The 15153-nt window shown below is 39.6% G+C and overlaps 1 pseudogene; it reads left to right on the top strand.

Moving 5' to 3' along the window:
* Positions 1 to 489: 489 nt before the first annotated feature.
* Positions 490 to 833, top strand: LOC121485313 (annotated as a pseudogene).
* The last annotated feature ends 14320 nt before the right edge of the window (positions 834 to 15153 follow it).

Below are 15153 nucleotides of genomic sequence, written 5' to 3'. Positions count from 1 at the left end.
AAGGATAGGAGAAAAGAAAATGCATGGCCTCATGTAATTCACAACATAGCAGGGGTAGGCACACTTAAAGAAATAAGTATAAAACAACTAGAGCAATGCTCTAACAGAAGGATGCAAATTTAAAAACCAAATCAAAAAGAACTATGAATAAGCCTAATTTCTACAAATGGGAAAAGATAGTTAGTTCATCACATCTACTTGTTGACAAACATTTCCCTTCTACTCCTCCTTGTTTTTTTAATCTAGCCTTTTTTTGTGTTAGTTCTTCAACACATCCTTCTCACAGTGTGGAGTACACAGAAGTGTTCCTCAAGTCCTTTCACCTTTTCCTTTAAGCAAGAAATAAGTTATAATTACCTCAAACATTGTTGGCCAACCCCTCAAGCAAAAAGAAGCATATCATCTACCTACCCTGCCACAGATTGCAATGGTGGCTTTGCGCTCAGTATTTCTTCACCTTCTAGATAAAATAGTAGTGCTTCTTCTGAAATGTCTATAGAAGAACTCTCTGTCTTAGAAAACGTTTTTATATACCGGTCTTTGTCAGCTTCCACCATGGTGTACCGGGGCCAGGGCCAAAAAGTGCAGAAGGTGATGGCTCAGCCCATGAACCTCATCTTCAGATACTTGCAAAATAGATCTTGGATTCAGGTGTGGCTTTATGAGCAAGTAAACATGCGGATAGAGGGCTGTATCATTGGTTTTGATGAGTACATGAACCTTGTATTAGATGATGCCGAAGAGATTCATTCTAAAACAAAGTTAAGAAAACAACTGGGTCGGATCATGCTAAAAGGAGATAATATTCCCTGCTCCAAAGTGTCTCCAACTAGAATGATCAGTGAAGTGAGAAATTCTTGAGAAGGCCACGTAGTTTGTTTTTTTAGATGTCCTTTGTTGGGAATATAGTTCTAAAACCCTTGTTTGTATTGTTTTGATTCTCCTGTCATCACAGCCAGTCAGTGGACTACTTTTTTAAAAATGTGCTACCTTTTTCTACTGCATTGCCTAGGCCATCCATCTTCACAATCACTCTTTCTCCTCTAGGAAAGATCTCTGACCAAGTTACAATGACCAAAGGAATCATCTTGGCTTTCCTATAGAGAGGCTGAGAAGCCAGCTGCAGGAAAGAAAATGCTTCCCCCACCAACCTCAGCAATCCCCACCCCCACAGTCAGCTTCAATACAAATGCCAGACTCCACAGTGGAGTGTGTTGGAAGATAACAGAGCAACAATGTGCCAGCAAAAGGACTCTAGGGTTTTTGTTTTTTATTTTCCCCAGAGGCACACTCTAGTCAAGCACCCTTCAGCCACTTACATTAGCCTTCTTCCATCAACCTCTAGGATCAGTCTTAACCCATGAACAGCTCATAAATAAGTGGTCACTTATGTCCTAAACATCGAAGGGTGTTAAGAAACCTTTGCTGCTTTGAAGTTTCATCTTCACTTGCCTCCCTTGATTCTTGAAATTCCACCATCAGAGTCATTCCTGCAAGTAATGATATAATTGATTAGATTTTTTCCAGGTGATAGCTCACCAGATCAGATTGTGTTAAGGGGAAAGTGGAAAGAGTATGAAGGTCCAGTGTGCTGATGGAAGGGGAATTTCCATAATAGAGACAAAAGCTATGAATGGAAAGCCAGAAAATAAGTCTATTTTACAACTACACTTTGGGCCAAAACCACTCCTGTCCAACAAGAACTTACTCTGATCCTGTAAATTGAGGTTGTCTTGATTCAATGCCTTGTAAAAAGACCACAACTGAAGATCATAGGAAAGCTCAGGCTGATTCTGATTTATTTCACTGCACCTGACACCACAGTGTTTGCATATGCTTCATCTCCTCAGCCTGAACACTCAGCAACTGGCCAAAATTCTGGAGTGGCTTCTCTGAACTGCTCATTTCCCTCAGGCAATACGGTGAGGAGAAGACACTTTGTTCACATTCAAGATTCTTAGAGAGATGGGTTAGCCAAAGGCAATGGCCTCCACCTCTGGTTGCCAGACCACTAGAAGAGTTAGTATTCTCTGTGCATTTTCTTGTGTAGGCAGGCAGTAATGGTAGATGTTAAATTAGCCTTCTCACCTTTTGAAAGCAATAGGTTATAATGGAAAAAAAAAAAAAAGCGTGGATTTGGAATCACATAGATCTTCCTAATGCTGCTATTTATTTGTGTTTGACATTGGTTAAATCACCTAACCCCTCTGATCCTATGTTTCTTCATCTGTGAAATAGGGATAATGATACTCATCTTGTAGGGCTGTGGGGGAGAATATGCATGGAGCCCGGCAGACCATAGGCTTTCAACAAATACAGTAGTCTTCCTCCATTAGTTCCCTCTTGGGATGGAGCATATGAAATTACATTGTTCTGCACTAGTAAAGTCATTAAACCTAACTCAGAAAAAGAAACTTTTAAAAAAATTCTTACTTGCATCTTAAATATTCTAGTTGAACTGTAGTCTAGCTATCTCAAGAAGTTATGTCCCCCAAGACCAGAGAATGGATTTGAAGCTCCTATCTTCTAACATAAGCTTTTCATATGATCCCTGTGCATGAAGGAAAATGCAGCTCCCTTCCACATGAAATGAGAAACGTGGGTTTGTTATGATAAATATTTATTTAGGTTCCCCAAATCAATGATTCTAATGCAGTTTAAGGATTACCAACAGATGGATTTATAACATTCTTTCAATGTTTATTTACTGCACCAGGAAGGTCAGAAGAAAAAGAAGAAAGAAAGAAAGAAAGAAAGAAAGAAAGAAAGAAAGAAAGAAAGAAAGAAAGAAAGAAAGAAAGAAAGAAAAAAGAAAGAAAGAAAAGAAAGAAAGAAAGAAAGAAAGAAAGAAAGAAAGAAAGAAAGAAAGAAAGAAAGAAAAAAAAAGGAAGAGGAAGAAGGAAGGAAGGAAGGACTGAAGGATCGATCCTATCAACTTATTGTGTGAACACCCAAATAATACTTGATATTTCAGAGATACAATAGAAAAGTATCCTGAGCTTATGATTGCAAAAATCCCTCCTCCACAAAGCGGTCTAATTTATTTATGTAGTTCAAAGAATAAAAAATTGTGACTATATTACAAGCCCCTAAGATTTTCTCAAAACAAAAGTAATCTATAGCCTAGACTCAAAAAACAAAAAGACTTACCACAGGCTTCAAATTCCTGAGGTGGGAGTTCTCCATAGATCACAGCAAACTGATCATGCATAGAAAGGCTGACACAGCAAGGGTCACTAAAGAAAGGAAGAGAAACACAAGGGAGAAATGAAAAAGAAAAGAAAGGAAGAAAAAAACACTACTTTCTCTTTTGGGGCATATATAATTTCTATGAAAGAACTTCTGAAACGCTCAACCTTAGGTAAATATCCAATCAGGCAACTAGTTTTGAAAAGCTTTTCAAATCCCAGATAATAATGGAGTTGGGCAAAATGGTGTTTCTTTGGGGCCCCCAATGAGAAATAATAAATTCTTGATGATTAATGCCACTTATGTGCTCTTGAACATTAAAAACATTTTCTGCTCTTGAGTCACAACGGAAGCTACGGGTTGAATTTTATTGTTCAATTTGCCTGTTCCTTTCCTGGGTGAGCCAGCACTGGATTTAGAAGTTGAAAGTTTCTAGAGGCAACAGGACCCCAAGGGACTGAGAGCTAAGCCGAGCCAATGAGGATAATGCCAAAGATTATCTCCCCTCCATGAAAATGCAGGATTCAGAAAAAGAATGATGAGCGATTAGAAAGGCTGCCAGGCTGTAACTTAGACAAAATTTCTTGGCGAGATTGGCAAATCTTGTTTTAAAAAAACAAACAAACAAAAAATTTCCTGGTTCGCAGTTGCCGAAGCTCTTCTTTTTTTTTTTTTTTTTTTTTTCCCCTGTTTGGCACACTGTCACTGAGCAAACTGGTGTCTTCCCCGGGGACCAGAGAAAATGTGAGTCTTCAGGTGGGGTGCCCCAAGGCTCTGGTTAAAAACAGACCGATGAGAGTTAGGAAGCTTTAGGGAGTAGAGAGGAGAACATTTTTGCTCAGTCAGCAATTGCTTCTGTCAGGGTTGACATGTTTTTCCCCACATCCTCATGGAAGCTCCCCAAATTGGACCTTGGGCCCTACCTAAACACTACACAGGACAATCTGTCTGTGATGTTCTCCACGCACATTTTCATTACACTTTACAAAACCATCCTTGTCATTTTCCTCAGTCTTGGCAGTGACTTGAAAACAATGCAAAATGTAAGACTTTCATGGGAACAATTAACCATACCAAAAGTCTAATATGGTTTTGCCAGTCCTGTATGCGTTGTCTAAACTAGCCTTCATCTCTCCATCTGTAAAAAGGAGAGGACATCTGGGTCCTTAAAGACCAAAGGTACCAGGTATCCAACTGACAAAGATGGGAAGCTAAGACTTTTCAGGAATCTGAGAGAAGCAAAAACAAACAAGCAAACAAAAAAATATCTCAAAGGAGCCCTGGATTATGGTGTCCACTCTCCCACCTCCTGGGACTGACCCCTCCAGAAGCTTCTACAAGATCCACATGGGAAGATGTGTCTTCTCCCATTGGGTAAGTTGACTGAAAAGTGGGTAGATTCCTCTTTCTTTTTCTCTGAGTCCCAATTTCCTGTAAAAGATAAAACTGTAAAACAAAAAGTAATAAGATCCAAATCTTCCTGCGGGGGAACTTGATGAAGATGAATTAGACACTGACATTCAGGAGAAGATGGAAGGCTCTCCATGACAGAGGCCAAACTAATTCAAAATGAAAATCATCAATTTGAGTGTGCTCACATGTTACTTAAAAATCAATGAAGAAACAAAGTGAGGGAACCCTGAAGCCATTTCAGCACCCCCGCTTTTGCACTCCACTCTAACTTAGCAGCCTTGAAATATCTTGGCTCTGAAAACCCAGTCAATCATCATTAATAATGATATTTTTATAGCACTTTAAAAATTGGAATTTCCAGAGCCACTTTGATAGATGCCCTGTCACTACCTTGCCATTTGCGTAATTTTTTTCTGAGTTGTTTTTCTCCCCTGTATTTAAAGACTTTTTTAACAGAAAAGAAGAGGATTTTTCTTTTGATTGAAAAATTCATAAGAGATAGCACAGTTTGCCCTTACTATGAATCCCTTACTAATGAGCGGTGTAATTTAGCAATTGTACAAGGACTTTCAACTTTAACGATTCTAGAACATGAGTTTACCTAAGGAGTTAAAACAAATGCCTGCCTGTTGCCTTCAGATCTGGAATGAGAGTTCACTGAGTTTGCACAAAGATGAAAAAGATTAGAGGCAAAAGCCAGGTTGTTGTTTTCTCCGATACACAAACATCTCAAGCAATTTTCCTGTTGTTTATCTCACTATGAACCTTAGGAATTATTTAGTACCTCTAGTGTGACTTTCCCAGAAAATTCAGAATATTCCTTCAAAATATTTTAATAATTAAGTTATAAATAAATTAGGCAAAGTCTCATCTGCTTCTGGATTAATTTATCTGCCCATATCTTCCTCTATACACACACAACACACACATACTGAGTATTCTTTGTCTTTGAAAAATGCAGATAAAATTTCTTATTTCTATTGTAACTTCCACAAAACTATCCAAGCTTATAAGAGACATTGGCCAACTCCAACTTTGAAAGGGAACTCAAACAATTCATGTTTAAACTCTGAGCCAAAAAAAGCCTGAATTTTTTCAAAAGTGTGTATTTTGTTTTGTTTTGTTTTGGTGTTTTCTTCCCCCTTGTAGCTTCTTTTATTCTTTGCCTCCAAAAGACTGCACAGGAATTTTTATCACCACTGGGGGCTTAATACTGGTGGTGAAAAAACGAGTTCCTGTCCTGGTGCTGAACTAAAAAGGAATAAATGTCTTGGATGTATCAGGTTTCTTTGTCAAGCAAACAAAAATAAAGGGATCTAGTTTACTGGAATAGTTGCCGTACTCATTAAAATTGATGACTTCGAAGATTCTGTGCCTCTCTTCCTTTAACCAGGGCCATCAGCCAAGAATCTGCTGTGCTGTTAAAGACATCATGTTATTGGGGTGTTGTAAAACAGACCACTGCTGGTGCCTTTGCTCACCCTTCATGTTTCAATGTGACAGTGAGAGAGGCCTGGGGGCACTAGCAGGGTATGGGCCTCGCCATTTGGCCAAGGGACTCCAGGAGAATAGATGCATGGGACAAAGACGCAACCTGGTAGTTTTTAGCCACAAACATCAAGTTCGAAAGAGAAAAGAAAAGGAGCTGGATTAGCATGAGGCGGAGTTCGGTTTTTCTTAGAAATGTGCGACTCTGCAAAAGTGTGCCTTTATTTTTGGCACAAATTGCTATAGCAAATTACATAGCTTATCAGATGTGGTTTTTTGGGCTCAGTGGAGAAGCCACTGCAGGGACTTGTTCTCTCTGTTGTTTGTTCCCGGTTGGGAATTTGGGATATATCAGTGTCCTCTTATAGCTCAGGAACAGGCTTGAATAATAAGTGCTAACAATATTTGTGATCCAATTAAACTCACATTATTACAATTTCACCAAATTAGATCTTGGGCTTACAAGAGATTTCCATTCTGCCCTAAGGGAGGTAAGATACAAAGTTTGAAACTCCATATCACAGATTAGCTAACAGGCTTGTGTATACCTTGGGGGGAGCAAAGAGGACAGAGCAGGGCAGGAGGTCAATCCCAGTGAGTGAGGAGTTTCAGAGAAAACATTCTCAGTTCTTCTCACCAGTCCTCTCTCTCCCTTAGTTCTTGAATATCTATATAGACTCAACTTTCATATAACACAGGAACCCAGGTAGAATGCCACTTTTGATATTATTTCTATTTATATGGTTGCCAAAAATGGAGAATAGGATTGAAAACATAACCTAAAAAACAGAAATTTTCCGCAAGCTGAAATAACCATAGAGAATTCACGTGTGCATTGGTTTATTCACTCTTTTATACCAAGATAAAGCACATACCAGGGGAATGCAAAAGAAATGTAAAAATAGGGTTCAAGGAGGCCAATTTATTAAAAACACAACACAAGGCAATAGGTAAGCAAGTGCATCACACCCAGGAGTACAGTGTTCAAGGTAGAGGGACGAGTCAATGTGGAAAAGATGAATGTTAATTGGAAACTTCAATGACATAGATCTTCAAGTGTTTTTTTAATATTGGGCCCTTTTCTTCCCATGAAATCTTCCACAGAAATCCAATGCGAAGCCCATCCCTCACCCTCTCCTCTTCCCTTATTCCTCTCCTGTTACTCCCCTACCTTCAAGGTTCAAAATTTGAAAATCCTGAACATCTATAAATAGCAAGTTAAAAAAAAAGAGAGAAGGAAGGCAGCACTGTGTGTGGAGGAGTGCATGAGTAAAGCTGAATTAAGATGTAGTGATAGAATGTTTTGAATGAGTCCATTGAAAGCATTTAGGCAAAGAAATCTGCCTAAAGTTGGTTCCATAGACTTGAGGGGACCATTGACAATTCTCAAATTCGAGAGTGATGTGATAGAAATGGACATTTAAGAACATTAATATGGCAGTTATAGGCTGATAGTTGGCAACAGAGGCCAGCGAGAACGCGACTGGAGTTCTCCGAATGTCAGAAATGGAAAGCCCCCAGCAGAGTCACAACTTTAAAAATAGAAGTGTGGCCAATAGGTCTTAGTAATTGATTAAATACAGAAGTAAGGGAAATGCAGCCTTGAAAATCATTTTTGACTGAGGTATCTATATCATACACTTGTAAGCATCTGTAGTTTGTCCATGGCTTTTACCGCTATTCGTCATTTATACATTTGTGTGATTATTTTACTCATACATTTCTACCCCTGGACTATAACACTCCATGAGATCGGGGACTCTGTTTGGTACTAGAACTTGGCCTCACAGGTATGAAATAGCCACTCGAATATTTGTGAAATTAAGAAATTCAATCGACGGTGTCATTGACTTTATTAAAGGAGCTAAAGAAAAGTAGTTGAGTTCAATCTTTATCCTATTTTTCTTAGATGAAGTAATTCGGTCTAAATTCAGATTCTTACCCCTGGTGAAGACATGGAGCTGAAGAGTAGCTGAAATGTCAGCGATGGGTGTAAAAACTAGGCCATAAACAGCAATGAAGCCATGAGAATGAATTTGTTTACTCCGATGGAGTGTGCTTTTAAAGACAGAAGAGCAGAAAGAGCTGAGGATTCTCATGCAAAAGTCAAATGGAGAACCAGAACAGTCAAAATTAAAGAATATTTCTCTGAGGGTAAATTTGGAATGGTTTGCCTTACACCCACACTTTGAGACATTTATAAACTATAACAGGAAGATATCCTCTTTTAAAAAAGTTTAAAACATTAGGAATTTTGGAAGTGGGGATAAAATGTACAACTAATCAAAAGGAGTCCAACCCATTTTCAGAGTCTATTAGAATTTTTTATTGTATTTGTAAAATGTGACTGACCACCTGACCCCAAATGCTCACGGTGTCCCTGCTGAGAAACAATGGCCCAGTCCATGAGCTTTTTCCTTGCTTTGCTTTTCTTCCCTTGTCTTCTTTTTTTCTCTCCCACTTTCCTGTGATAGCAACATATAAAACATCTCTTTCTTAGAATTATATAAGGCACGTGAAATTCTCAGTCTCATTTGCTGATCTAATTTTGGTACCATTCCCCCTAAATCCTCTTGTTCGTTGTTTTTTTTTTTTTTTTTTTTTTTTTTTTTTTTTTTTTTTTTTTTGTCGATGCCGCTATTATTGTTGTTGTTTTGTTTTTAGAATTTTTGTTCTCTTCTGTTCATTGGTTGGTAGAAAGGGGAGAGAGAAAAAAATGTTTGGATGACACAAACTATGATTCCTTTGTAATCAAAGAAAGTGCCTGTGTCCCCCATCCATTCTTATTTCGAGCATGAGACAAATACATCTTTCTTTTTTTCTTAAAAATACCAATAGCCTCAAGGACATTCCTGTGACAAAGTTACAATGTGAATTTTCTTCTATTTTTTTTCTACTTAGTCCATAAGAAATTATGCATCTATTATCCAGAAAATAAATAGGTGTGGATTTTGAATATGTTTCACATGTAAATGTTAAAATTCTGAAGGTATTTTAAAGGGAAGACTAATATTCATAGCAAGGAGTGAAGAAAACTCTGGGAATAAAAAGACATTGCAGCCACCAATAGTATTTCTCAAGCAAGAGCTGCACAAGTACTTTCTGGTTTCAGGTCTCAAAGAGTGGTTTTTGTTTCAAAGGAAACACCAAACTACCAAAACGTTAGATGGGTCCAGGAATGCTACAGAGCCAAAATGATGCTCTGCTAAATCTGTAAGTTAAGCTTCAAAAGGCCGCATATCTGCTTGAAGCTACCAGCAATCCATGAAGCCCTTTTGGAGTGTATTCATTTACTCATGCCCACAAGGCTCTAAGTGGGCATCTAAGATGTGTCCAGCACTGAACGAGGCAGAAGAAGTAAAGAGACCCAGTCTTTGTTCCAGAGAGCTGGACCCAACAGTAGCCACTCCCAACAGTCTTTCCTCCTCACCTTCCGAAAGATTTGACAGGTATCTGTCTGGAATCAGGTGGCTCTCCTCGTTTCGATCAGCTGTGTTTATGAGCACATAAGAAACCTTATTTCATTTTCCAAGATTGATACCATTTTATACTTTTCCAAATTGCAGATGGAGCCAACTCACCTCCCAGGGTGCTTTCTGCCCTAACACTTAGCAAGAAGCAGGGAGCGTCCAGAGGTCATCCTCCAGAACACTATGCAAGTTCTGAGAAGAAAGAATCATCAGTCACGGGGAGAGAAATCGTCAAACTTACACCAAGAGCCAGGCTAAGGAAAGAATAAATGGAGACACATTTTCCATGAATAAAAAAGAAGATGAGCAAGAGAATTAAAAAGAAATCATTAAACATATCATGCCTGCTTTGATGGAGCAAGATCAAAATATGATGGGTAACCCGGCAAACAGGAAATAGTGTGGCATGCCAACTGCTCACCAGAGCTGAGTGGGCCTCTGTGCCTCAGGCAAAGTACAGTCAAATCGTGATTTCAGGTTTTCCAAACACTGTTCTGCACACACACCAACTTCATAACAATCCCACCTGTGCTGGCAACAGGGAACGTCACCCAGCGTTCTATTATGCAGTTTTTCAAGAAAAGACCTTCTTTCTTAAAACATGCTGCTATCCTATTCTATAAAGATGTATTCTCTTTATATGTATGTTTTATCCTATGTTCGTATATAGAATGATCTGGCCAGGTATCATGAGTGCTCTCTACTTTATAAACTTTCTTGATGCCTAGGACACCACTCAGTAAATACCGTTGATCAACAACAGGCAATTCTTTCTTTTTTCTTTTTTTTTTTCTTTTTTATTCATTTGAGAGAGAGAGAGAGAGGGAATCTCAAGCAGACTCTGCACTGAGTGGAGAGCCCAACTCAGGGCTCGATCCCACAACTGCAAAACCATGACCCGAGCCAAAATCAAGAGCCTGACGCTCAACTGACTGAGCCACCCAGGCACCCCAACAGGTAATTCTTTACAAAGAGAGAGGCCAGGCCACAGTGAATATCATGTGTTAATGCAATGTCCCTGAGCACTGTTCATCATAGCTGCAGTCTTTAGAAGCAAGAATTTATGTGCAATGACCAGGTAGACTCCATTGGTGTTGGAGCCAATGACACCATCCAGGAAAAGAACACCTGACATAACTTTGCTAGCCAGCCAGTTCCCACTTGCTGATGGTTCATGTCAGTCTGGGTTGCTTCCTGCTTCCTCAATGTGCCTTTGCTCCTGATGATTTGACACCTGGACTGTCTTCCTCTATTGAATATGACTATTCAAAACATAGTCATTCTCCACAGCCCGCCTACAAAGCACAGCTTCTGTGAATTTTTCAGGTCTCAGGAACTTGTATTCTTTTCAGGATTTACAGCCAATCACAGTCTGTATTTAGCGTCTTTATTTACTTTCCATCTGTACTCTTCCTTATTCTCTGGGGCCTTGTCTTCTCTCTCTCTCTCTTTTTTTTTTAATCTAGATTCTAAGCACCTGAGAGTCCATTGCCTCACAGCCTAGGATTAAGATTTATTTTTTTAAAGGTTTTATTTATTTATTTATTTATTTATTTATTTATTCATGAGAGACAGAGAGAGGTGCAGAGACACAGGCAGAGGGAGAAACAGGCCTCATGCAGAGAGCCCAATATGGGACTCGATCCTGGGTCTCCAGAATCAGGCCCCGGCTGAAGGCGGTGCTAAACTGCTGAGCCACCGGGGCTGTCCCGCATTAAGATGTATAAACAATCAGTAAGTGATTAGTTGAATGTCTGGCTTCTCAGTACATCAAAAACTGCATAATATGAAAGTATGCACACATGTGCCTGCACACACACACAGGAGGCATCCTCATCAAGTGTTACTTTGTGTATTATCCCATTTAATACTCACAGCAACCCTATGAGCTAGGTACAATTCCCATTTCCATCTCATTGGTGGGGAAAATTTACGTATTTTGCCCAGTGTCATCAAGTCAGTGACAGGTATAGACCACATATTTTATTGTCTCCTGATTCAAGATAGTGTCCCCCACCCCACAGATACAATCATAACATAATATAATAGCTAGCAATTTTTAAAAACCTGGATAAAGTATAATCTGTCTCTCCCACTCATCCTTCCTCTACTCTTCTGAGGCTTTCCTCTTTCTAACTTGAATATTGAATATGCTCAGCATACGGACATTATCTAGCATTCTAGGTATAAGTCAGGAAATGTTACTGTGAAAAATAATAACAGGATCAGCCTCTCAGCATTTGTTAGTGTAAAAACCACAACACACTCTATATTTTCCAGCAAACCTATCAGATGGGTCATTCCACTCATTGGCACGTGGACTTGTTCTTCCTGCCTACTGAGTCAGTCAGAATTGGAACATTTGAGTGGATGTGTGTCAACCTTCTTTGAAGGAAAAATATCAACATAAGCAATAAAATTTGTAAATAGTGAGAATCATAAGGTTCATAGTCCATCTCTGAGGACTCCATCACGTGATTCGAACACATATGAGACGCTGACAACATGTCTAGTATGACTGTCCCCGATTCACAGGTGAGGAAAACAAGGCTGAAAGAAGTTAAGTGATTTACTAAAAGTTAATAAGTGAGTAAGTGGCAGATTCTTAACAGGAATCCGGTTTTGCTTTTTTTTTTTTTTTTTTTCAAATTGTGATCTCCCCCCCACCCCCTCCAAAGCCAGGAAAGATGTTGAATGGAATGAAGCTGATCACATGACCCGGCCTGGACTGGGCCTGGACTGGAGAAGCGAAGGGCCCTCAGCCACGTGAGGAGAAGCCCCTTCAGTGAAAGGAAGAGACAACTCCACAGCATCTGAGAGAGGGAGGAAGGGAAGCAGGGGCCTGAGAGTAGGCAACTGCAGCTTGTGAGTTGGCAGGAGACTGTTCTCCAATGTTCCTGTTCAGAAAGGAAATGTATTTAAAATGCTGAGGACTCCATATATATTCTGTTAATAATTTACCAACTGAAACCATTAAAGATGTTGACAAAAGCTTTCCATTTACTATGGGTGTCTATGGGTGATTTGAAACCACTCATTACCTTTATAAGCTTCGGGGTTATTTCTGAGTGTCCCAACTAACTGGCAGCAGCAAAGGCAGCTTGGACCAGCAGCAAATGGAGTTTTAGTTTGAACATACAACTACCCCGATTCTACACTCAGGCGTTTTGCCACTAATTCACTGACTCTTGGCCCGGGGCCTCTGTAGGCAAATTATATTTGCCAATAGATGAAATTTATACTGTCACTGGACATCCCTGAATGGGAAGCTCAATATTAAAAAGCAAATATATTTTCTCAGAAGAAACTCATCAAGATGTCATCAGAGTCAAATGTTCAACAGAAACGAAGAAACAGAACATTCCTATATCAAATAATTTCATATTCTTCTGGAACCTTCTAAGTATACAGGGACTAAAGTTCCTTAAGTGACAGGAACAGACTGCCTTTACCATGCAGGATGAATTAATTCTTTTAAGCAATTATTTGTAAATAAAAACCAAGCAGGATATCACTTGCTATTTTAAAGTTCTGGATTCTTGAGATGCCTGGGTGGCTCAGTAGTTGAGTGTCTGCCTTCGGTTCAGTGTGTGATCCCAGAGTCTCGGGATTTAGTCCCACATTGGGCTCCTTGCGTGGAGCCTGCTTCTCCCTCTGCCTGTGTCTCTGCCTCTCTGTGTATCTCTCATGAATAAAAAAAATAAAATCCTTAAAAAAAATAAAGTTATGGATTCTTGTTCCATTTCTGCCATTTCCAACATCCTTGTATAGGTGTTTTAGTTAGAATGCTTCTGGCTACAAATAACAGTAGATGCAACTAACAGTGATATAAACAATAAGGGCATTTATTATTTCTCATAGCACAAAACACAGAGTTCTATGGAAGCTCCACCATGGTTAAATTGACAGCTCTGTGACCTGTGACCATGTCTCTATTCTGCAATGTGTCCTGAACAGGTTGTCCCTTCATGCCCATCAGGTGGCTCCTGAGTTATCCATGACACATGGACCTAATGAGATCCAGAGGCAGCAAAAAATATCTACCAGTTGTCTCCCTTTTTAAACTGAAAGAAATTTCCAGAAAGTTTGGACTGACCATGTCCTGCACCTAACCATAAACCCAGTCACTTAGCAAGGCCCCTGAAAGCAATTTCCATGACTGACTTACCCTAATCAAGATACTTCCCGGGGCTAAAGAGGGAGCCCAGCCTGCCTTCAAGCATGTGGCCACTCAGAGGAGGGAAAACAAAATTAGAGAAAAGGAGGAAAGGTCAGTTTTGCAGGCAACAGGGATTATCTGACATATCAAGAAACCTCCCATCGTCTTTATGGCTCATTTTTCCCATGTCACCGGGTAAAAATTAGGCAAGAGGTCACAACTAAAACTCTTCCAACTGCCAGAATTCTACAGTCCAAAGTTGAAGATGACTCCCTCATCTGCACTTAATGGAAGAATCAACATGAGTCAATGAAATAAGATTTCCCCAGAAAACATTATAGGTTAGAAGGAATTAATACACAATATAACAAATGATTTCACTTTTAGAATGAAGAGTACTGTCCATTGATCTCCATATTTCTGTGAGATAAACAAAGCTGTATCATCAGGAGAGCTGAGACAAAGAGAAGCATAAGTAGCCCACAGCCCCATGCTCTGACTTTGACCAAATCATTAAGTCACACTGAGGACAATGGGAGAAGCCATGTCATAGCAGTGACTTCCAAAGTAGAGAGTGCCAACCACCGAGGGTACAACAATGATCTGCTCAGGGCTGAGAAGAAATGCTGGAATTTCTATTTATATTTTTGTCTCATCTTTTAATTTATATGAGTAATATTTTATAGTGTGTGTGATGCATCAGCAAAGTAGTAGTACACGCATATAATTTATAGCTGTGTAGAAAGAGGAGATGTGGGCTGATAAATTTTTTACTTATAGAATGCACAGTTAAAAAACTTTGGAGACGACTGGTATAGATCATATTAGCATTTTGATGGCTTCAACTCTAGCACAGAACTGGAAGGGAAGAATACATGCAGAATCTGACACAACTGGATTTGTGATTGGCCCACACTTATAAAATAAGGCAGCTCTGAATCTCGGTTTAGAACATTCATTTTGCAGTAAAACAGAGATGTTCAGCTTATTTTTATTTGTTGGCCCATACAGAGGCTCTCACTTTGTTTACCAGGAGGCCACTTCTATCATTTTCCTCCTCCTCCAAAGTATCTCCTGTTTTAAGAAGTCTTAGGCTTGCTCTCCCTGGCTCTGCATAAATGTGGCTTACTGGTGCAGTCTGGGAGTCAGAAGAGCTCTGTAGGCTCCCACAGTTTGTTTACTCATTCAATTAACAACTGTGCATCTATCTCTTAAGTGCTAGACGGGAGGTTACAAAGATTTGCCAAGACTCCTGGAGCCCAGTGGCTAGGAGGAGTACTGTTCACTCTGTAGAGAGACCAACAAGAAGGTGGCATAAGGAGGGGATTAAAAGGAGAAGACTCTGAAAGTCAGAGTGGGGTAGGTGCGGGTGTCAGGAACTGCCCCCACTCCCAGAAGAAATGGCTCTGAACCTTTTACTGAGTCTTGAAATTG

This window comes from Vulpes lagopus, chromosome 2, assembly GCF_018345385.1.
Source record: "Vulpes lagopus strain Blue_001 chromosome 2, ASM1834538v1, whole genome shotgun sequence".
In the NCBI taxonomy this organism is placed as follows: Eukaryota; Metazoa; Chordata; class Mammalia; order Carnivora; family Canidae; genus Vulpes; species Vulpes lagopus.
The sequence above is the reverse complement of the archived record's forward strand: the minus strand, read 5'-3'. Positions and strand labels throughout refer to the sequence as shown.